The sequence below is a fragment of the Moschus berezovskii genome, chromosome 2 (genome assembly GCF_049115385.1).
Source record: "Moschus berezovskii isolate FMDL1 chromosome 2, NW_MosBer_1.0, whole genome shotgun sequence".
In the NCBI taxonomy this organism is placed as follows: domain Eukaryota; kingdom Metazoa; phylum Chordata; class Mammalia; order Artiodactyla; family Moschidae; genus Moschus; species Moschus berezovskii.
In genome coordinates, this window is record NC_142461.1 from 122,298,722 (window position 1) to 122,322,045 (window position 23,324).

At 41.5% G+C, this 23,324-nt stretch overlaps 1 long non-coding RNA gene across 1 annotated transcript; it reads right to left on the reverse strand.

Annotated features, from left to right (window-relative positions):
- Window positions 1-1,202: 1,202 nt before the first annotated feature.
- Window positions 1,203-22,634, reverse strand: LOC129537713 (uncharacterized). The gene is made up of 3 exons (XR_008682086.2): window positions 22,436-22,634; window positions 19,994-20,070; window positions 1,203-3,993 (listed from the first exon to the last, which is right to left on the reverse strand). It is a non-coding gene; the product is annotated as an uncharacterized LOC129537713 (long non-coding RNA).
- Between the last annotated feature and the right edge of the window lie 690 nt (window positions 22,635-23,324).

The window sequence follows — 23,324 nt, forward strand, 5'->3', positions numbered from 1 at the left end:
TAAAAATACAGTGAGCACTTGAAACTTGCTAAGAGAATACACATCATCACACACACAGAAAAGTAACTATGTGAGCTAATGGACATGTTAAGTAGATTGATTGTAATCATGTCACAACGTATCCATATATCAAAACATCATGTTGTACACCTGAAATATAGATACAATTTTTGTCAATCAGACTTTGATGAAGCTGGGAAAAAATAAGATAAAATACAAAAATAAAGAGAAGAGCTCCCTCCTCTCCTGATGAGACTATCACCCTGGGAGAATTTACTGAGGACGGAGGGCCAGCAGTGTGTGAGCATGTGGGTGAGTGAGTGTGTCTGTGTGTGTGTGTGCACGCCTTTGAATCAGTACCGAGCATGTCACCTCCCCTTTGGACCTCAGCTTCCTCACAAAGAGAGTTGGATTCAGTGATCTCTAAGGCCCCTTTCCAGCTCTAACATTTCTGGATTCTGTGTCAACATTCATTCCGTGCCTGCAGAAGGCTGCCAAATGCCTGCATCCTCCGCTGTCTTCAGCGGCCTTGTGCGAACTCATTACCACAGCAGGCTGCTCTGTGGGTGGCGAGCCCTGTGTGCCATTCCTCACCTCTCATTCTTGCTCTCAAGAAACGCCTTATATTCCTTCTCAAGATTATGTGAGAGGGACTTTAATGGGGCTGATTTTATGTGAGAATCCAATGATAGAAAAACAGATTCTAGTCAGTGCTTTACTCAGAGGATCATTCCACAGAAGCTGAGCTGTTTCTAAAATAGTCCCCAAAGTAGCTTAAAAAATAATAGCAATTCTAAAACCAGATCATTTCCTGATGAAAACTCTAGGCCTGTTCAATTTTTAATCCTTTCTGAAATCAGCATGGTTTTTCTTTTTCTCAGAAAGGTGTTTAGAATGAAGTTCTTAAATCTGCCCCTTGGACACATTTACATGCTGTGTCTAATTTCTTAATTTTTTTAATCAAGGCTTTCCTAGTTTTAAATTGTAGCTAAGTGTTTTGGGGGGAATTGGAGTGCTTACTCCTATTTGCCTGACAAATATACAGCATCAAATATTCATCATTTAAATGCAATTAAAATACAGAATCACAAAAACATCAGTGCAAATGATTTAAATTGCTCCAGTTTTAATTACAGGATTAAGGCAATTTGGGATTAGAAACGTAATACAATACACAATCAAGAGGTCATACTCCTATATGTTTTAAATAATTTAAAGCTCTTCTGACTTTAAAGAGGAGAAGTATGTGGACATATTTGCCAACAGTGGGTAATAATGACCCTGGAGAAGAATAGGAAGATGTGCGTTAAAAATAAGAAAAGTCAGCTGTGCTGAGAACATTTAAAATCTATCTGCCTGGTAAAATGTTCAACAGTCCTGAATTCTTCCAGGTTAAAAGCAGTATGTCCAAATAAAACTTCATGTGTAAGTAGAACGTGTAATTCAGTAAAGTTCTTAGGAACCATATCTTCATTAAAATAAATTCTTACATTTTATATTCCTATTTCACTAGGATCATCTTAATTTCTTTATTGCTGTGGGACTTGTGGGACCATCTTAATCTGAATGCTTGGAATTGATCTAAAATGTGGTCTTTGGATGATAAAACCTAGACACATGGTTGAAAACTTTAAAATTAATTGACATTCTCATTATTCAGCTGGCCTCCAAAATGACTCCATATAAATTATATTGCCGTATATAAATCGTTTGAACTTTAGCTGCCACATTTTCCATATAAACCAACAGCAGCTATAAACAGTGTGAACTGAAGCGAAAAGTGGTTTCCCTATGGAGGCAGGAAATGTGAAGTCTCTCATGATTTTTAGCCTCGTATGCTTTCATAATCAACATTTTGTCACGTTTTTAATTAAAGTGGTATCAGTGTTTAATGCAGTACCCAAGCTTGTTGGCTACCGAGGCATAGACACAGACCTGACATTCCAAGGCAGCAAGCTTTTTGGTTTTCACTTGGACAGACCTCAGATTGCTGATGGGACTTGAGCATCCATGTACTGGTTCCAATGGGCACTTGGACCTTTGGAAATTTTATGAACAAAAAAACTTGGGAAAGCACTTGCTCCACCATCTGACTTTAGGCAGAAGAGTAATGAAGTTATCTGTGTAAGACAGTGATCTGGATCCCTATAGCCCAAGAAAAAATTAAGGAATCCATGGAATTTAAATTTTTCTAATAGCCACATTTTTAAAAGTAAAAGAAGGCAAAATTAATTCTAATAGTATATTTCATTCAGTCAAAACCATATTTCAACAAGTAACCAATATAAAATTATTGAAAAGTTTAAAACTATTTTTTCATGCCATATCTTTTAAATTTCATGTGTATTTTACACACACAGCATGTCTCAGTTTGTCAGTCAGTTCAGGCACTCAGTTGTGTCTGACACTTTGCGACCCAGAGGACTGCACACGCCAGGCTTCCCTGTCCATCACCAACTCCCAGAGTTTGCTCAGACTCATGTCTACTGAGTCAGTGATGCCATCCAACCATCTCATCCTCTGTCACCCCTTTCTCCTCCTGCCTTCAATCTTGCCCAGCATCAGGGTCTTTTTCAATGAGTGAGTTCTTCACATCAGGTGGCCAAAGTATTGGAGCTTCAGCATCAGTCCTTCCAATATTCAGGACTGATTTCCTTTAGGATTGACTGGTTGGATCTCCTTGCAGTCTAAGCGACTGTCAAGAGTCTTCTCCAACACCACAGTTCAAAAGCATCAATTCTTTGGCACTCAGCTTTCTTTATGGTCCAACTCTCACATCCATACATGACTACTAGAAAAAACCAAAGCTTTGACTAGACAGACCTTTGTCAGCAAAGTAATGTCTCTGCTTTTTAATATGTTGTCTAGGTTGGTCATAGTTTTTCTTCCAAGGAGCAAGCGTTTTTTAATTTCATGACTGCAGTCACCATCTGCAGTAATTTGGGAACCCAAGAAAATAAAGTCAGCCACTGTTTCCACTGTTTACCTATCTATTTGCCATGATGTGATGGGACTAGATGCCATGATCTTAGTTATTTTTAATGTTGAACTTTAAGTCAGCTTTTTCACTCTCCTCTTTCACCTTCATCAAGAGGCTCTTTAGTTCTTCTTCACTTTCTGCCATAAGGGTGGTGTCATCTGCATATCTGAGGTTGTTGATATTTCTTTCAGCAGTTTTGATTCCATCTTGTGCTTCATCCAACCCAACGTTTCACATGATGGATTCTGCATATATGTTAAATAAGCAGGGTAATAGTATACAGCCTTGACATACTCCTTTCCCAATTTGTTCCATGTCCAGTTCTAAGTGTTGCTTCTTAACCTGCATACAGATTTCTTAGGAGGAAGGTAAGGGGGTCTGGTATTCCCATCTCTTTCAGAATTTTCCACAGTTTGTTGTGATCCACACAGACAAAGGCTTTAGCATAGTCAGTGAAGCAGAAGTGGATGTTTTTCTCAATTTGTACCAGCCACATTTCAAATATTCAGAAGTCACATGTCTGCTAGGAGCTACTGTGTTAACAGTGTAGTTCTGTGCTATCAAAGTGGGCCAGGATGGCTTTTTGGCATTGACGGGATGAAAAGCCTGGGAAAAGGTAGCCTCTCCCTTCAGAAAGCACTGTTTGGCCCCAGTTTTTGTTGCTGTGCAGTCGCTAAGTCCTGTATCACTCTTGGCGACCCCATGGACTGCAACCTGCCAGGCTCCTCTGTTCTCCCTGCTCCTCTTTTGCCTTCAATCTTTTCCAGCATCAGAGTCTTTTCTAATGAGTTGGCTCTTTGCATCAGGTGGCCAAAGTACTGGAGCTTCAGCTTCAGCATTAGTTCTTCCAAAGAACATTCAGGGTTGATTTCCTTTAGGACTCTAGCTTGATCCCCCTGCTGTCCAAGTGACTCTCAAGAGTGTTCTCCAGCACCACAGTTTGAAAGCATCAACTCTTTGGCACTCAGTCTTCTTTATGGTCCAGCTCTCCCATCCGTACATAACTATTGGCCCTAGAGATTCAGACAAAGCAATGGAAGTTAGATTTTTACCGGCTATAGTAACAGTGCTTCCAAAAGAATTATGTGCAAGTTGTGAAATATTCATACGATGGAATGCTATGCAATAAGAATGAAAGGATTACAAATACATGCAACAGTAAGGATGAATCATACAAATAAAACATATAGTAAAAGAAACCAGGTACAAAAGTTATAGAGCTATGCATCCAATTACATACACTACAAAAAAGCAGGAAAACCCAAGGAGTACAAAGTTAAGAAGTGATGATCCTTGATAGACAGCAGTGACTGGAAAAGGAGGCAGAGGAATCTTCTGAGCACTGGTTTTGTTCTGTTTCCCTACCTCGTTGTGTTTCACTTTATCAAAACTCTGTAAAGAAGTATGGTGCCTGGAGGAGGCTAAAGGGGGAGAAATTAAACAACATCTGACTCCTTTTTAGAGGAACAGGGGAAAGGAAGGCTGGGAACAAGCATATGTTGGCAATTTGCCAACACAGTGTTGGTATCAGATTAGCCTCATCTTAGACTGGATTCTTGGAGAAAGAGATTCTAAGACAGAGATGTGACTGGAAGAGGTTTACCGAGGAGAGCTCTTTGGAAGAACCCCTGTTAGGGAAGGAGGAAGGCAGGGTAACAGAACAGAGTGAGAAGCAGTGTGGATGGAGACCTCCTGTTTTCCTCCAGTGGCGCTTTGAAAGTGTGATGGTCCTTACTAGGGGCCCAGGCCTTTGTAACCACCAACGGACAGTCAGTAGGTACAGGTTGCTCCAGGAAGGAAGGAAGCATGACCTGGAGAAAGACAGCCTTCTCAGCAGAGGGTTAGGTAATCAGCTGTAAGCGAACAGCAGCCAGTGTCCCACACAGCTGAGGAAAAGAACACCTCAGCCCCGAAGAGCACATCAAGGTGGCAAATAACAGTACCCACTACAAGCATTGTAGGAAAAGCTGTGCTTTTATATCAGGTAACAGGAAATATCTGTCTCCCGGTGGTTTTCTATGATCATCATTCTTTTCATTATGATCTTTGGGACATCTTGTTCCTAATTATTGTTTTGGAAGGCCTCATATGAAATGAGTTTCCTTAGTCTGTTGTTTCAAACCAGGTAATGGCAATCCCTTACATGGAAATCATTCTGTCAAATGTCTTTGGGAAGTTCTTTATGCTCAAGCCTCCTCCTATAAATGTTTCCCTTTAGCTTTTTGCACAGCAGTTCAGATCTCTTTTTGCCATTTACCCTCTGCACATTTTCAAGCCAAAAAAAGTTCATTTTCAGCAGTAAAACTGCAGTGTTGTTATGCAAGTTTGATGTTGGTGATGCTAAGTAGCTGGCACAAATGAAACAGCTCTAGAATTTAACTGCTCAATACTATATGCCAAAGTCTCCAGGGCCTTTAGAAAATTTGGTTTTCAGCACATCTCCAGTCTGGCTTGAATTTCCCTGGTAATGTTGATGCCAATCCTGTTTCCAATCCATAGATTTGTTTGATTCTATTTTCTCCTTCCCAATCTATTTAGCATGTAGTTTGACTGGGATAGCAAAAATGTGTTTTTGTTTCAGTTGAAATACTTATTTTACTTGTCCATGGTACGTACCACAGACTGTAACCTCAACTTCCTTCAGCCTGATATTCATTTAACTTAGTAGTGAGTCCGTGCTTGTCCTAATATGCATTAACTTCCAGCATATAGGTATGAACATAAAGGAGTCCTAAATTGCTTCCCAGCTAACGATTGAAAGAACCATGAATGCTCACTTAGATCTTCTCACTGAATGTCTGGAACTTTATTTAGCAACCCTGACATGACAACCCACATTATCTTATCATATTTTAAAGGGCCTGTTTGAAATTTTCCGGTGAACAAACCTATTTTATCAGCTGTTAGAATTACCTGAATGCCATTGGGTAACCTCTCTGGTCAACCATAACACTAGGCATTGCCTGGCACAGGTCAATGGATATTGCATCTTGGCAAGTTCGTTCCTTACTGCGCAGGCACATTTTAGTCAGTGGGAGGGATGTCAAAGTGTGAAACTCCAGGCCCACTGATTGCAGTGTGTCACTGAGTCAGGCTGAACAGCCAGAACTGAGAGAAACGATACAGTTAGGTCCTGGCACTGAAATAAGTAGGACCAGAGGTTCAAACTCAACCATGAATTTGAGGCTTAGGGGAATGAGAGGTCAGGGAAGAGGGAGTCTCTGGGGTCAAAGCAAGCTGAGGGACCAAGTGGAAGCAACCGGACTTTATGGCACGTCATAAACTCCTTTTAGCATCTGAACGTCATTGGCTCATTTAGCTTTGGCTTCTACAACCAACCTTATTCCAAATCCCTCCAGTAGTTTACCTTTTGTATAAGAAGTTACAAAGAAGAGTCACTCTGTACAATTCAAGGATATCAGAACTAATTTTTTTCTTTTTGCCATCACAGAGAGCTTTAAAAACTGACTAATTAAGCTTCACAGTATCTGTCGGTTAAGTAATAGCTTAAAAGAAAGGGCAGCCCCCTATTGAAACAAAGTCCCATTTGGAACAGCAGCTTTTTTGGTTTTTGAGCTATCACTAGACAGCCATTTCAGACAGAGTGCTGAGGAAAACACATGGGACAAAAATCCAAACGGATGGAAGTGTGAAAATAGGCCAGGAAGCCAGGATAGATGTGCAATCAATTTCTTTAGCATAAATAGTATTGTCTGTAGTGTCAGGTATATGATTCAGCAATGGTTAATGAAATCACTTCCGGTATTGCAAATGGAAATATCATTTGCAGCAGGTCCATGGATTGTTTTATAGAAGTGAGGAGGGTCTCTAAAAGATTTGAAAACACTTGAAACAAATTCTAGGTTTTTTTTTTCCCATTTGTTTACATTTATTGTAAACAAAAAAAAAATTTCCATTTGTTTACAGTGAGCGTCCAAATCTTCTAAAGTAAATAGGAGTGACTGTCTACCCACCTAGACAGTACGCTTTTTGATTGCTGATGGAAGACAATCTCAGTAAGGATGGGTTCAAAATACCACAAGCCTCTTGGCCTCATTCCAAGCTCATGACCACCACACTCACCAGGGCACCCACAGGTCTGTCCCTGGTCTACTCCTCCTGGGATAAATCCTGTTCCCACTTGCAGTGAAACCTTTTCTCCCCCTCTTTAGCTCTCAGCCCCCTCATTCAGCCCTCATTCTCAACATGATACCTCACCGTCTAACTTGAATTGGTCCCATTTCCTTCCCATTCATGTCAAACTTTAATTTTACCCAGCCTTTCTTCAACTCTTTCTGCCTCAAAAAAGCAATGTCTTCGTTCACTTCCAAGACCAATTCTCCCACTTGATCCTGTCTCCCTTCATCTTCTTTAGGGCCTTATTCCATGTCTCAAACCTCTTTAACATTAAGGGGGAAAAAAAGCCACCTGTTGCAGTCATCTATTTTTGCATAATAATCACTCACAATCTTCAGTGGCTTAAAATAGCCAGTCATTTACTTATGCACAAGTCTGCAGTCTGAGTAGAGCAGGGGTGCTCAGTGATCCTTGGGGCATCTTCTGGGGCAGGAGATCCCCAAACGGCTTCTACACTTAAGTCTGCTGCCTCAGCTGGCTGGACATCTCTCTCTGTCCTTTTGACAATTTCATCTGGATAGTGTGGTTTTCCCGCCCAGCAGGATGGTTTCAGGTTCAGACCTCTTACACAGTAAGCTGGCTTCTCCAGTGTATAAAAGCAGAAGCTGCCAGGTCTTCTTAATTCCTGGACTTGGAAGCCTGTCCAAGGACATCACATTCTGTTGGTCACGAGGCCATCCCAGATTTGAGGAGAAGAGACCACACAAAGACATGAATACTGAGAGACATAGCTCATTGGGGCTCACTGATTCTCCTTAGAATCAGCTTTCCTTATTCTAATATAATTTCCTTTCCAATCTTATTCTCCTCAAACAGATAATCCTCTCTCCTTTACACTTCATCACCTCGTCTCAAAAAATAATTCTCTACTCTTGTTTCCTCCAAGATAACAACTCTCCTTTATTGGCTTCCAGTTCATCACCTTAATAAAAACTAACAGCAACTTTCTGATTGTTAAATCGACATATTTCTTCTTTATCTCAGTCTTAACTGTATTTCCCTGAATCATTTGTTTCTGTTGCCCTCCTTCTTGAAACCCTGTCCTCGTCTGGTTTCTGAGATACTGTGGAGCTTCCCTCCAAACTTGTTCCTTCTTCTTATTTTTCTTTCTCTTCCTCTGCGTACATGTAGGAGGTTTCTGCATCGCCCCTGCTCCTGTGCAACCCAGTCTGTCACTAGGTTATCACAGTCCTACCCTGGTGAAATCTGGAAACCACCCTCTCTTTCCATTCCCATTGCTCCTACACAATTCAGAGCCTCATTTGCTTCTCATTAGGCAAATGAGAGAGTCTTCTGTTTGATCTCCAACACTCCAGTTTCTACCCCTTCTAATCCCACAAACTGGTCTAAGAGAAGAACAGAACTATCTGTGTTCAAAACCTTTCCCCAGCTACTTACAGCCAATTAGGAAGGTTCAGTTTTGTCTTATGTCACCAAACCCTGTAATTCTGGTCCCAGATCATATTTCCAAATACCATATTCCCATAGCCTAGGTTTTAGTCCCACAGGACATTTCACAATTCTTCAAGGATGTCTTGTGCTTTCCTGCCTCTGTATTCTTTCTTCAGAAAATTAACCCCCAACATCTTTGCCTATTGAAAAACTTCCTCATCCTTTAAGGCTAGTCTTAAAAACTACATTTTCCACAAAGACTTCTCAGAGCAAATCACTCTACTTGCTTTATACCCATGGAATTTTTATAACTTATAATGTGATATACTCTAAAAATAGAGTATATCACATTTTTATAACTTATAATTTTAGAGTATATCACATTATATTATTTCAGTCTTCCTCACTAGATCATAAACTCCATGAAACTAGAGACTCAGTAATCTCTGTATCTAGCAGAAATGCTAAGAACTCAATATTTTTGAGTTGAATTGAATAAGCATTATGAAGTAGTTACTGGCTTTCAACCTTTAGCCAAAGAGTCATGTAAAATGAGAGAGCTTTCCTTCAATACGTGTGATTTAATTGCCAGTTTAGAACAAAAGCAGTCATGGATAGGGTTGCTAAAATTCAGCCCCACTCCAGTCACTCAGTGGTATAAATTAAATTCTAGAGGGACATTTTAAAAATATCTAGAAGCATTAGGTGAAGTAAGTCTGCATTTTCCCAAATTACCTAGATAATTGCCTTACCACCATCTTATTTTATGTTATGGCTATAAGATTTATCATTAACTGAAGCTCATTAAAGTTTAATAACTCTCTGGGATATATATGACAGTGACATTGCATTTTCACAAGCAACATGCAGACATATAAACATTTCAATTAAGTATGTCAAATAGTATGCAGATAAATCAATAGACTGGAATAAGGAAACAATGGTAAGCATTTCCATTGTTGTAAGGAGGACACACTTGATTACCCCCTGTAACAACACAACAAAATTATACTATGTGCACGGTGAGCAGCAGTTAAGGCTCTATCTCACTTTCATAGATTTATTCCTAAAATATACAGATCAATAAATCTATTCTATTTTCCTATCTCCCTATAATTTATTTAACATTCATTTCTCATCTTTGTCTAACAATTTCCAACTTTTGTTCATTAGGCTGCTTAACCCACCCATAGATTCTCTGTCAAGTAGTTAATGGTCTGGAAACAAACATTAAAAAATTCCTATTTTAAAGGAATCCTAGAGTAAATACTTCTGCAAACTGAGTCACTGGATGCTAACCTGTACTTTGAAAAACAGCTCCTAAGATAGTTTGATAGTTTGAAAGTCACTGTGAAAATTAATAAAAAATTAGAATAAAATCTTGTGCTCTAATCATTTTAGTTAAATTCTCCAAAATGATACTTTTGAACTCTGATGCTGGTGACCTGTAGCACATTAGCAACATTCATAAGTAGTTCAGTTTCAGGATTCTGGTGCCAGAGAGCATAGAATGTCATAGAAAGAAAGGAGAGAACGGAGAACAGTTTCTTCTTTCACTCCTAGTTCAAAGCACTATTTCAAACCTGCAAGCTTTGTTATGAGTACTCTTTCACATCTAATTTTCTTTTTTTTCCCTATCTATCTCTATCCTCAGGGTCTTGCTCTGAGGTTTTCTTTTTGTAGTCTCTTGCTTGAATGGCATTAAAATGAATATTTCAGGTTTCAAAATGACAGACTCATCATATCTCTTCCAAACTGCTCCCAATCCAGGTGAACCAAAAATGTAGGAAGCAGGCGCCATAGTGTGGAGAAGAGAGAGGGTGGCAGTCTCATGAGGCCCATTTATACCAGGCCTAAAGGTGAGCGAAGTGAGTTTGCATTTTTAAAAACAGTATCCAGACATTCCTTGACAGCTTCCTTTAAAACATAGTGAAACAAACATGAGAAGGAAATGGGGAGAAGAGATCATGTCACAACCCTTGCAAAGAAAGGAATGGCATAGATCTACCAGCAGCAATGCATATGAAGGAAAAGCAGGTGTCACGGGAGGACTCTTTAGGCAAGTCAGACGTGATAGAAGAGCTATTTGTATGCCAGAGACAGTCATTGGTGAAAACTGTGACTTTTAAGAGATCCTCCTATTGGCAGCAAAAGCAAAGAAACCACCAGATCAATAATTTTCAATTTTCAAATATATTAGGGGTAAATATTATAAATACACAGCTTGGAAATTAAGAGAAAAATACTGAGGAATAAACAATTTTAAAACCTTTAGAGTTAAGTATTTTTATTTAGAGTTTGAAATAATTGTTAAAAATCTATGGAATATCCCAAAAGTTTAGCATATTGCTAGTCAAATATCTTGTGATTTCTTGATTGTGGAAGTTATTTGTAGAAAAACAAAAGTTTTATAGTAAAAAAACATATTTGCTGATCAAGGAAATGACTAGCTGAATTTTATACCTTTGAGTATAGAATTTATAAAGTAGGAAATGTGGCACTTAACCCAGAATCATGAAGGCAGAGTTTTATTTTCTAATCATCCATATGGCTCCTACACAGAATTCCTTCACAAAATTTTGCTTTGCCCAATGTACCATCACAATGAATTACATGTTCCACACGAAAACCAACCTTGCCACCTACCCAATCCCTTCTTACCTACTCAATGATCGTGCTTCTACAGTTGTCCCTTCTAATCTGGATTATTCCCATTCATGTACAAATGAACTTCAATATGTCAAATTTAAAATAAAAATTCTTCTCTTTGAAGAAATGGCTGATTCTAATGTAAGTTAGAAACTGTACATGATGAGCCTAGAACACCACGTTATACCAGAAAGTAGGAAACTGTAAGACCAACAACAAACAAAACTGGCAGGGTATGGCAAAAGAATTCTGGGGACAACTGAAGAACCTCTCCTTGGGTACAAATGGCAATGATTTGAGCATCAATAAGGATAAACTCAAAATTCTCCAAGCCAGGCTTCAGCAATATGTGAACTGTGAACTCCCAGATGTTCAAGCAGGTTTTAGAAAAGGCAGAGGCACCAGAGATCAAATTGCCAACATCCGCTAGATCATGGAGAAAGCAAGAGAGTTCCAGAAAAACATCTATTTCTGCTTCATTGACTATGCCAAAGCCTTTGACTGTGTGGATCACAATAAACTGTGGAAAATTCTGAAAGAGATGGGAATACCAGACCACCTGACCTGCCTCTTGAGAAACCTGTATGCAGGTCAGGAAGCAACAGTTAGAACTGGACATGAAACAGACTGGTTCCAAATAGGAAAAGGAGTACGTCAAGGCTGTATATTGTCACCCTGCTTATTTAACTTATATGCAGAGTACATCATCAGAAACGCTGGGCTGGAAGAAGCACAAGCTGGAATCAAGATTGCTGGGAGAAATATCAATAACCTCAGATATGCAGAAGACACCACCCTTATGGCAGAAAGTGAAGAGGAACTCAAAAGCCTCTTGATGAAAGTAAAAGAGGAGAGTGAAAAGGTTGGCTTGAAGCTCAACATTTAGAAAACAAAGATCATGGCATCTGGTCCCATCACTTCATGGGAAATAGATGGGGAAACAGTGGAAACAGTGTCAGAATTTATATTTTGGGCTCCAAAATCACTGCAGATGTTGATTGCAGCCATGAAATTAAAAGACACTTACTCCTTGGAAGGAAAGTTATGACCAACCTTGATAGTATATTAAAAAGCAGAGACATTACTTTGCCAACAAAGGTCCGTCTAGTCAAGGCTATGGTTTTTCCCGTGGTCATATATGGATGTGAGAGTTGGACTGTGAAAAAGCTGATCGCCGAAGAATTGATGCTTTTGAACTGTGGTGTTGGAGAAGAAGCTTGAGAGTCCCTTGGACTCCAAGAAGATCCAACCAGTCCATTCTAAAGGAGATCAATCCTGGGTGTTCATCGGAAGGACTGATGCTAAAGCTGAAACTCCAATACTTTGGCCACCTCATGCGACGAGTTGACTCACTGGAAAAAACTCTGATGCTGGGAAAGGTTGGGGGCTGGAGGAGAAGGGGACGACAGAGAATGAGATGGCTGGATGGCATCACCGACTCTGTGGACATGAGTTTGAGTGAACTCCGGGAGTTGGTGATGTGGTGATGGACAGGGAGGCCTGGCGTGCTGTGATTCATGGGGTCGCGGAGAGTTGGACACGACTGAGCGACTGAACTGAACTGAACTGAACTGAAGGATAAACTACAATGTATTGAAATGCAGTAAATATATTTAAATCCATGAGTTCATATTATTTTTAAAATTATTCACTGTTAAAGGATACTAGCTAAATAACTTATTTTTAAAAAACTATTAAAAAGAAAGAATTAAACATTTATTCTATCTTTCCTAGACTAATTGTAAGAGTTCAGTTCAGTCGCTCAGTCGTGTCCGACTCTTTGCGACCACATGAATCACAGCACGCCAGGTCTCCCTGTCTATCACCAACTCCCGGATTTCACTCAAACTCATGATCATTGAGTCGGTGATGCCATCCAGCCATCTCATTCTCTGTCATCCCCTTCTCCTCCTGCCCCCAATCCTTCCCAGCATCAGAGTCTTTTCCAGTGAGTCAACTCTTCACATGAGGTGGCCAAAGTATTGGAGTTTCAGCCTAACCATCAGTCCTTCCAATGAACACCGAGGACTGATCTCCTTTAGGATGGACTGGTTGGATCTTCTTGCAGTACAAGGGACTCTCAAGAGTCTTCTCCAGCACCACAGCTCAAAAGCATCAATTCTTCTGCGCTCAGCTTTCTTCACAGTCCAACTCTCACATCCATACATGACCACTGGAAAAATCATAGCCTTGACTAGATGGACCTTTGTTGGCAAAGTAATGTCTCTGCTTTTTAATATGCTATCAAAGTTGGTCTTAACTTTCCTTCCAAGGAGTAAGCGTCTTTTAATTTCATGGCTGCAATCAGCATCCACAGTGATTTTGGAGCCCATAAAAATAAAGACTGACACTGTTTCCACTGTTTCCCCATCTATTTCCCATGAAGTGATGGGACCAGATGCCATGATCTTTGTTTTCTGAATGTTGAGCTTCAAGCCAACCTTTTCACTCTCCTCTTTCACTTTCATCAAGAGGCTTTTTAGTTCCTCTTCACTTTCTGCCATAAAGGTGGTGTCATCTGCATATCTGAGGTTATTGATATTGCTCCCGGGAATCTTGATTCCAGCTTGTGCTTCATCCAGCCCAGCATTTCTCATGATGTACTCTGAATATAAATTAAATAACAAGATTACTAATTGTTAAAGATATTCATGGGTACTGGAAGTCTATCATACTGTTAGTTCTACCATTTTATGTTTTAAAAATCATAAAAAAAAAATTGTCTCTTGAGGTTGCCGGGGGAAGGGATAGCTAGGGAGTTCAGGATGGATTTGTATGCACTGCTATATTCAAAGTGAATAACCAGTAAGGTATAGCACATGGAACTCTGCTCTATATTATGTGGCCTGGATGGGAGGGGAGTTTGGAGGAGAATGGATACATATATATGTATAGCTGGGTCCCTTCACTGTTCACTTGAAACTATCACAACATTGTTAATTGGCTATACCCCAATACAAAATAAAAAGTTAAAAGAAAAAGTCTCTTGAACCTGCATCTCTCTGTAAGTCCATACTCATTCTTCTGCTCCTAATTGGAGCAAAATTCCACAGGAGACTCATCTTTACTTTTTTACCTCTCATCCTCTTCTTTAGCCTTTTAGCTTTTTACTTTCCACTACTTTACTGAAACTCCTGTCATCTAGACACCCTATGACGTCCATCTGCTGATCCAGCCTTCAACCTCTGCTTTCAATGGCAACCCACTCCAGTGTTCTTGCCTGGAGAATCCCAGGGACGGCAGAGAGCCTGGTGGGCTGCCGTCTGTGGGGTCGCACAGTCGGACACGACTGAGGTGACTTAGCAGCACCCTCTTGGCGGCACTTGGCAGCAGCCTGACCATTCTTGATTTCTTGTGCTCTCCTTGTCGGCTTCTCTGTCTTTGATTCTTCTCAGACTGTTGCAATGCCTCCAGGCTCCCACCAACAGATTCGCTACATCATCTCACTCCGTTCCACAGCTTTCAACCCCATATAAATGCTGGTGGCATCCAACTTAGCATTTCCATCCCTGGGCCCCAACTTGGATGTCCAACTCTATCGTGATGTCCAAATCTATCGCAGTATCTAGCAGGCAGAATCTTAAAATGAATAAGTATACAGTGAAATCCTGATCCTTCCTCCTCCCCCTCATGCACTCTCCTGACCCCACTCTTCTTCTCTTCTTAGGTAATGCATCACCATTCTCTAGTCACTCAGGCAAAGAGCTTCAGGGTTATCTTTGATCTTTTCCTCTCTACTCTGTACATTCAACTTCTCAGCAAGTCCTGTATGCTCCAATTTAAACTGATCTTAAACCTGATCATAGTCAGCTTGGGATGCCATAACAGAATACTATAGACTAAGGGACTTAAATGACAGAAATTTATCTTTTCATAAACCTGGAGGCTGGAAAGATCAAGGTGCTGCCCAGTTTGGTTTCTGATGAGAACTCTTTTCCTGGGTTACAGAAAACCACCTTCTCACATAGCTAGGAAAGAGACAGAACACATTAGGACACTAATCCCAGCCTACTGGGGCCTCCTCTATGAGTTCACTTAAATTTAACTACCTCTTTGTAGGCATTGTCCCCAAATTTAGACACAGGGAGGGTTAGGGCTTCAAATATGAATTGAGGGGAACGAGGGGACACAATTCTGTCCATATCATCTGACCACACAATTTGGGTGCTCTTACATTTTTCCTTCTGCCTAGAGTGTTCTTCTCTGCAATCTTCTCCAGGCTAGCACTTTCCAAGAAGTCCTTCTCTCCCTAAAATACTCATTTTTCCTCCCTTTCTTAATGACTGTATAACTTCCAGCCTTCCAGGTCTCAATGATTCTAAAGATGATTTAAAAAGTAAGTAAACTTATAAGAAAACATACGCTATTCTAATAATCACTATATCAAGTTAAGCCATATGTTCTGAATTATTTCTATTTCTCTATTTAAAAAGTGTAAGTTTAACAAAATAAAAATTGAGGGGAGTTTCACTCTCCCAATCTTACACTGCTTTTCATATCTATACCTATACTCTTACACACACACACACATACACTTACACACACACATATATATAAACACCTACTTTTTCTAATAAAAGCAGTATTATTCTATATACATATTGCTTCATAACTAATTTTCTCACATAGAAATATGCCCTGACCATCCTCTGGGCTATGTAGATCTAGTTTGTCCTTTTTAAAAGTTGAATTATATGCTGTGGTCTGAACCACAGTTTCCTTATTCATGCTTCTCCAGATGGCACTGAGGTTGTTTAAAATCATTCATTAATACAAAGTTCTTTGTGCATGTTTACTTACAGATTTGTGCAATTATTTTTGTAGGCTAGATTCCCAATATTGAGATGATTCTCTTAAGTGAAATGAACATTTTCATTCTTGAATTCATATACCTATTTCAATTCTCATCAACAATGTATGGCATTGCTCTCATCAGCTTAAAATCCTCAAAATGTTATCAGACTATTACATGTGTGCCAAACAGATAAAATTATCTTACAGCTTTAATTTGCATTTATTTAATTATCAACAAGACAGAACATCTTTACATGTATCTATTGGCCTTTTGTACACTACAACTTTTATATTCATGTTGTTTTTTGTGTATATAACAAAAATACCCTACTAAGATTTGCGAATGCTCACAATAAAACACAAAGAGAACTATTAAAAATGGATAAAATGAAATTTGTGGGGAGATTAAACGTATGTGTTATATATAAGGCACAAACCCATTTTGCATATATGCATTTCAATAAACAGTTGTGGGATACTTACTATGAAGCAGGCACTCCTCTAAGCACTTGGGAGCTAAGCTTAATACTATTGTCCCCTGAACTTGTACTATTTCTGTATAATTAACCAAACATCCTAACAGGAGAAATTAAAATATAAAAATGACCAGTTTAGACATTTCAATTAAACAATTGTAAATTTACAAAACCTTTATGATACAGACCCACAAATTAGATCATCAATGGATATGCTAAGGGAAACTTCTAAAGAGGAAAAAATATATACTGCAAGGTTTTCACCACCATGGGTAAACTGATTGAAGATTAGCATTAAACACATATTAGGTCTACAGTATAAACATGTGCTGAGGTTTCAGGGTGAAAACAAACTTAATTTCCTTGGCAGTCAGAAGAATATGCATGAAGAGTTGATGAAATGCTTCTCTCACTTCTTAAAACCTCCGCCTGTAGAATCCCTGACAGTTTTACAAATGGCTGCATCCACTGGGAGACTGCGTTTGGATTCTCAGATGTATTCACTCATAAAGAAGTCATAGCTTGTAATAAAATCATTCCCGTCATTAAAAGAAAATGAGTGAGAACAATGAATACAATTCTCTGTAAAGCTGAGAAACAAAATGCTCTCGCTTAAGACACCTTATCAAAGGAGTCAAAACTGAAAATAATTCAGCTCAGGATTTTACACTCAGCATACCAGATGCCCATGCAGTTGGAAAAGTGGGGCTGCCCTGATTCTGGCATGTTGTGGAGGTATTGATGAGTCAAAATGTAACTTCCTTCCCCCTAAACTGCTGAAAGATTATACAGGGTCTGGAGGGTTGGGCCTTTCTGATCCAAACAGGACAGTAAATAAGCTGGAGTGAGACAGCCTGGTAAGGAGACCTCCCATCTCCCCACAGGCCCCAGCCTGTTCTATGAGAAGGAGGTTGATTTTGTTGTTGTCATTTCTTTTCCAAGAAGAGTCAGTGTCATCATGGGGGCAGTGTGGACACCAAAGATTAGATGAGGTACGTTTGAGTAAGGAGACAGGGAGAGATCCAGGGAGATTTGGGTCTCTTAACTGGGAGTCAGTAAAGGTTATCAGTAGAGCTGCCCCCAGGGATTGGTGCTTTCTGCCCCAGACACTTCCCTCCTAGAGCAGCCTCAATGCCTTGTTGCTCTGGAAGATCCTGGAAAACATACATGTGCTCTACTCTGGATGTTTCTGTGGTATCTTGGAGGGTCTTGGCACTACTTCATTAGCACCTACTGCTGCTGCTAAGTCTCTGCAGTTGTGTCCGACTCTGTGCGACCCCACAGATGGCAGCCCACCAGGATCTCTGCCGTCCCTGGGATTCTCCAGGCAAGAACACTGGAGTGGGTTGCCATTTCCTTCTCCAATGCATGAAAGTGAAAAGTGAAAGTGAAGTCGCTCAGTCGTGTCCGACTCTTCAAAACCCCATGGACTGCAGCCTACCAGGCTCCAATGTCCATGGGATTTTCCAGGCAAGAGTACTGGAGTGGGGTGCCGGGGTGCCTTTGAGCACCTGCTGCTGCTGCTAAGTCACTTCAGTCGTGTCCGACTCTGTGTGACCCCATAGACGGAAGCCCACCAGGCTCCCCTGTCCCTGGGATTCTCCAGGCAAGAACACTGGAGTGGGTTGCCATTTCCTTTTCCTTTGAGCACCTAGGCAGCCTCAAATCTACCTTAGGGATTGTACTTTGTTCCAGAGACCCTTACAGACAGATTATAAATCAGGCAGCCTCCTTGGCCTGAGGCAAGGATTAGGTGGCCACATTGGTAATCTGATTCCAGTTCTAGCCTTGATCCTAACAGATTGAGTTTTGGCATATGCTGAACTTATTTAACTTATATGCAGAGTACATCATGAGAAACGCTGGGCTGGAGGAAGCACAAGCTGGAATCAAGATTGCCGGGAGAAGTATCAATAACCTCAGATAGGCAGATGACACCACCCTTATGGCAGAAAGTGAAGAATAACTAACGAGTCTCTTGATGAAAGTGAAAGAGGAGAGTGAAAAAGTTGGCTTAAACTCAACATTCAGAAAACTAAAATCATGGCATCTGGTCCCATCACTTCATGGCAAATAGATGGGGAAACAGTGGAGACAGTGGCTGAGTTTATTTTTGTGGCCTCCAAAATCACTGCGGATTGTGATTGCAGCCATGAAATTAAAAGATGCTTACTCCTTGGAAGGAAAGTTATGACCAACCTAGACAGCATGTTAAAGAGCAGAGACATCACTTTGCCAACAAAGGTCCATTTAGTCAAGGCTATGGTCTTTCCAGTGGTCATGTATGGATGTGAGAGTTGGACTATTAAGAAACCTGAGCACAGAAGAATTGATGCTTTTGAACTGTGGTGCTGGAGAAGACTCTTGAGAGTCCCTTGGACTGCAAGGAGAGCCAACCAGTCCATTCTAAAGGAGATCAGACCTGGGTGTTCACTGGAGGGACTGATGCTGAAGCTGAAGCTCCAATACTTTGGCCACCTGATGCGAAGAGCTGACTCACTGGAAAAGACTCTGATGCTGGGAAAGATTGGGAGCAGGAGGAGAAGGGGACGACAGAGAATGAGATGGCTGGATGGCCTCACCGACACAATGGACATGGGTTTGGGCGGACTCTGGGAATTGGTGATGGACAAGGAGGCCTGGCGTGCTGTGGTTCATGGGGTCACAAGGAGTCGGACACGACTGAGCGACTGAACTGAACTGAACTCTTGACTCAATGGAATTGATTACAATTAGAAGAGAAACCGAAAACTCCTTGTAAAGAGACATCTGTGCCCCTGCCTGCCTTCCCATGAATGCATGCTGTGTTGCCTTAGTTGTGTCCAACTCTTTGTGACCCTGTGGGCGGTAGCCTGCCAGGCTCCTCTGTCCATGGGATTTTCCAGGCAAGAATGCTGGAGTGGATTGCTGTGCTTTCCTCCAGGAGATCTTCCCAACCCAGTGATCGAAACTGCGTCTCCTGTGTCTCCTGCCTTGGCAGGCAGGTTCTTCACCACTGGCACCACTTAAGAAGCCTGCCTGCCTTCACAACCCCTGCCAAATTGTCCAACTCCTAACTCTAGGTAGCTGCGACTGTGACCTTATTTGAAAAAAGGGTCTTTGCAGATATAAAAAAGTTGATTCTCAAGATAAAATTATCCTGGGCTCTGGGCAGGCCTGAGTCAAATGACCAGTATACTTACAGGAGACAGAAGAGAAGACACAAAGACCAGAGGGAAAAGCCAGGTGAAGACAGATGCAGAGACTAGAGTGACGAGCCAAGGGTTGCCAGCTGCCACCAGAAACTAAAAGAGGGCCATGGAAGGAGTCCTCAGAGTCTCCCGGAGGAGCCAGCTCTGCGAATGCCTTGAGTTTAGATCTCTGTTCCCTAGAAATGTGAGAAACTACATTTCTGTCATTTTAAGCCATACAGTTTATGGTAGCCCTAGAAACTAATACACCACACAATCCACATCCCGTGAGTTAGTGTGATCTGTTCTGCAGACTGCATTGGGAATCCTGTGTCACCTTTTAGGGCACAGTTGGGGTACAATGGACAGAACACAGGGTTTGGAGTTGGACAGACCTTTGTTAATTACCACTGTGTGTACTTGGCAAGTCCCTCTAGGCTTCTGTATCTTCATGTGAGATCAGGAAGGCAGCCTGGGAATATGAGACAGAAGTCAGGTAGTATAAGCCAAGAACACATTGGAGGTTATCAATCCTGACTGCATGCTAATGTCACCTGAGGAAGTTCTAAAAAATACTGTTTACAAAGCCTCACCTCAACTAAATCAGATTCTCTAGGACTGACCCAAAGGATATGGTAATTTTCAAAACTTGCTGGGCACCACTTTATATTCACTAGCTAACTATTGTCATAAAACCCCCAGAAAATAACAAACGTTGGCAAGGATATGGAGAAACTGAAACCCTTGTGCATTGCTGGTGGCAATGTAAAATGATGCAGCTGCTGTGTGAAACAGTATGGCACTTCTTAAAGCTAAAACACAGAATTACCATATGACCTGGTGATTCCATTTCTAGCTATATACACAAAGGATCGAAACCAGGAACTCAAAAATATATCTGTACACCCACGTACATACCACATTATTCACAACAGCCAAAAAGTGGAAACAAGGCAAATGTCCCTCAGTGGGTGAGTGGATAAGCAAAGTGTGATATATACATAGAATGGAATATTATTCAGCCTTAACAAAGGAGATTCTGACACATGCTACAACATAGATGGAACCTGAAGACATTATGCTAAGTAACAGAACATCAGACACAAAAGGACAAATATCGTATGACTCCACTTCTAGTAACTACCTACAATAATCAAATACATAGAGACAGAAAGTAAAAGAGTGGCTTCCAGGGGCTGGGGAGAGGAGAGAAAGAAGAATCTGTGTTTAGTGGGCACAGAATTTCAGTTTGGGAAGATGAAAAAGCTCTGGAGATAGAGGCTAGTGGTGGTTACACAACACTGTATTTGATGCCACTGAAAGTGGTTAAAATGGTAAATCTTACATTATGTATACTGTCATCATAAAAAAAAACACAAAAAAATGAAATGTTAATTATACCTACTGTGACAATGTATGTAAATCAAGCCATCGTGCTATACACTGTAAATTTATACAGTGATATATGTCAATTCTTTCTCAATAAAACAGGGAAAAGTATAAAAAGAACAAAAGCAAAAGCCCTTCCTGGGCAACGCTGATGAGCAACAGAGTTGAGAAACAGGATAAGCAATGCCCAAGTTCAAGAGGCTGAGGCAGGTGGGCAAGTCTTGGAAGAGATCACCTGGCCAGCGGCCAGGGAGGAGAACTGGGACAGAGCCCACAACACAGAATCACCTGGGCTCTAACTCTGGGAGACCTGGGACAGAGACTCACACCCAGGACTGAGATGCTAAGACTCCATGGCAGGATTGCAGTCACTGCAAGCCTGGCTCACCAAACTCAGCTAAGGACCAACAGCATCGGGGCTTCCCTTGTGGCTCAGTGGTAAAGAACCTGCCTGCCAATGCAGGAGTCCTGGGTTCAGTCCCTGTTCTGGGAAGATCCCGCGAGCCATGGCGCAACTAATTCTGTGCGCCACACTGCTGAGCCCATGTTCTAGAGCCTGGGCTCTACAACAAGAGAGGCCAGCGCAACGGGAAGCCCGCACACTGCAGTGAAGAGCAGCCTCCTCTCACCACAACTCGAGAAAGCCAGCACAGAAACAAAGATGCAGCACGGCCGAAAACTAATACAGAAATAAAATGTTTTTAAAAAGGACCAACAGCATCAGAGATGTGGCACTGAATCAGCATTATTTAAACGGGGTTCCTCCCCAACATTCTACATAGGACAAAAGGGGATTCACCTGTGGGACAAAGCTTGTGGGGACTGGGAGGGCAGAAAGGGAACTCAGGAAACGGAAACCCCAAAGACTGCTACAGACCCAAATCTGCTTTGTTTTGTTAAGATCTCAACTCCACACATTTTCTTCATGCATAGAGAAACCCTGTGAAACCTCAACTCTTAACCCCTTGGGCAAACTCCCACTCTGCACATCAGTCTGAGAGAGGTTTGAGCGCCTGTCAGCCTTGCCTAAGTCTGACAGAGCAGTCTATCGATCTATTTCCAGCACAGAGTGGGCTGCAGATAAGAGTTGAGCAAGGGTGCATGGGTGTGGGGTGAGGGCGTGTATGAATAGCTGTTGATTCCACTCGGTTCAGTCTCAGAGGCAGCCGCTTCTGACCGGGTCTTCGGGTCTGGGCATGCACTCTCTTAGCACTGCTTTGGGACACTCGTCTTTCAAAAAGTGATAATAATACTGTCAAAACCAAATTTCAGCCCTTTCATTTGAAACACTTTCCAGTCTTGTTAGCACTGAAAGAACACACAGAGCTTTAGTTTTAGCGTTGTACCATTCACTGACTCCTGAGCCCGCTTCTTGCCAGCATAATGGCTGCGCTTGTGTCTCTGCTCAGCTGTGCTGCCTCTGCGAGGAGATGTAGCCCTTAGCATACCTCAGGAAGAAAGTGCATGAGTGGGAAGTCAGGTTTCAGCTGTCACACGCCATCCCTGCCAGCTGCTAACAGCAGCTCCCGTGTAGAGGGAAGTACTCCACCTCTCCTCTATTTTAATGGAGTTATGCAGAACAACTCTAAACACTTCCTTCAAATAAGAGAAAACAAAAGGATTAAATATGTAGCCTTCCATGTTTCCAAGAACCTTTATAGCTCTGTTTGAACATCAGTTCAGTTCAGTCGCTCAGTCGTGTCCGACTCTTTGTGACCCCATGAACCACAGCACGCCAGGCCTCCCTGTCCATCACCAACTCCCGGAGTCCTCAAACTCATGTCCATCAAGTCGGTGATGCCATCCAGCCATCTCATTCTCTGTCATCCCCTTCTCCTCCCGCCCCCAATCCTTCCCAGCATCAGAGTCTTTTCCAGTGAGTCAACTCATCGCATGAGGTGGCCAAAGTATTGGAGTTTCAGCTTTAGCATCAGTCCTTCCAATGAACACCCAGGATTGATCTCCTTCAGAATAGACTGGTTGGATCTCCTTGCAGTCCAAGGGACTCTCAAGAGTCTTCTCCAGCACCACATAAATGGGTTTAGTTTCATTAGTGCTGTGCTCAGGGGTGGGGTGAGACCACAACAGCTGGTTCAGGATCCAGCTGACTCAGGCCCCATTAAGACTGCTTTCCCTTTGTACTAATAAGCAAACAGGATGGGCAAGATGAAGGATACACAATGGTGTCAGTAGATTTGGCTCCCAGGGCTCCTTGGTTTACATGTTCCCAAAATTTGGAGTCCTGGCAGTCACGCAGAGAGAAATCCACCAGGTCCAAAGATCCTATAGGTGTGCTCACTGCCTTCTATACTTTTATAAAAGGGGATGGCTGTGTGG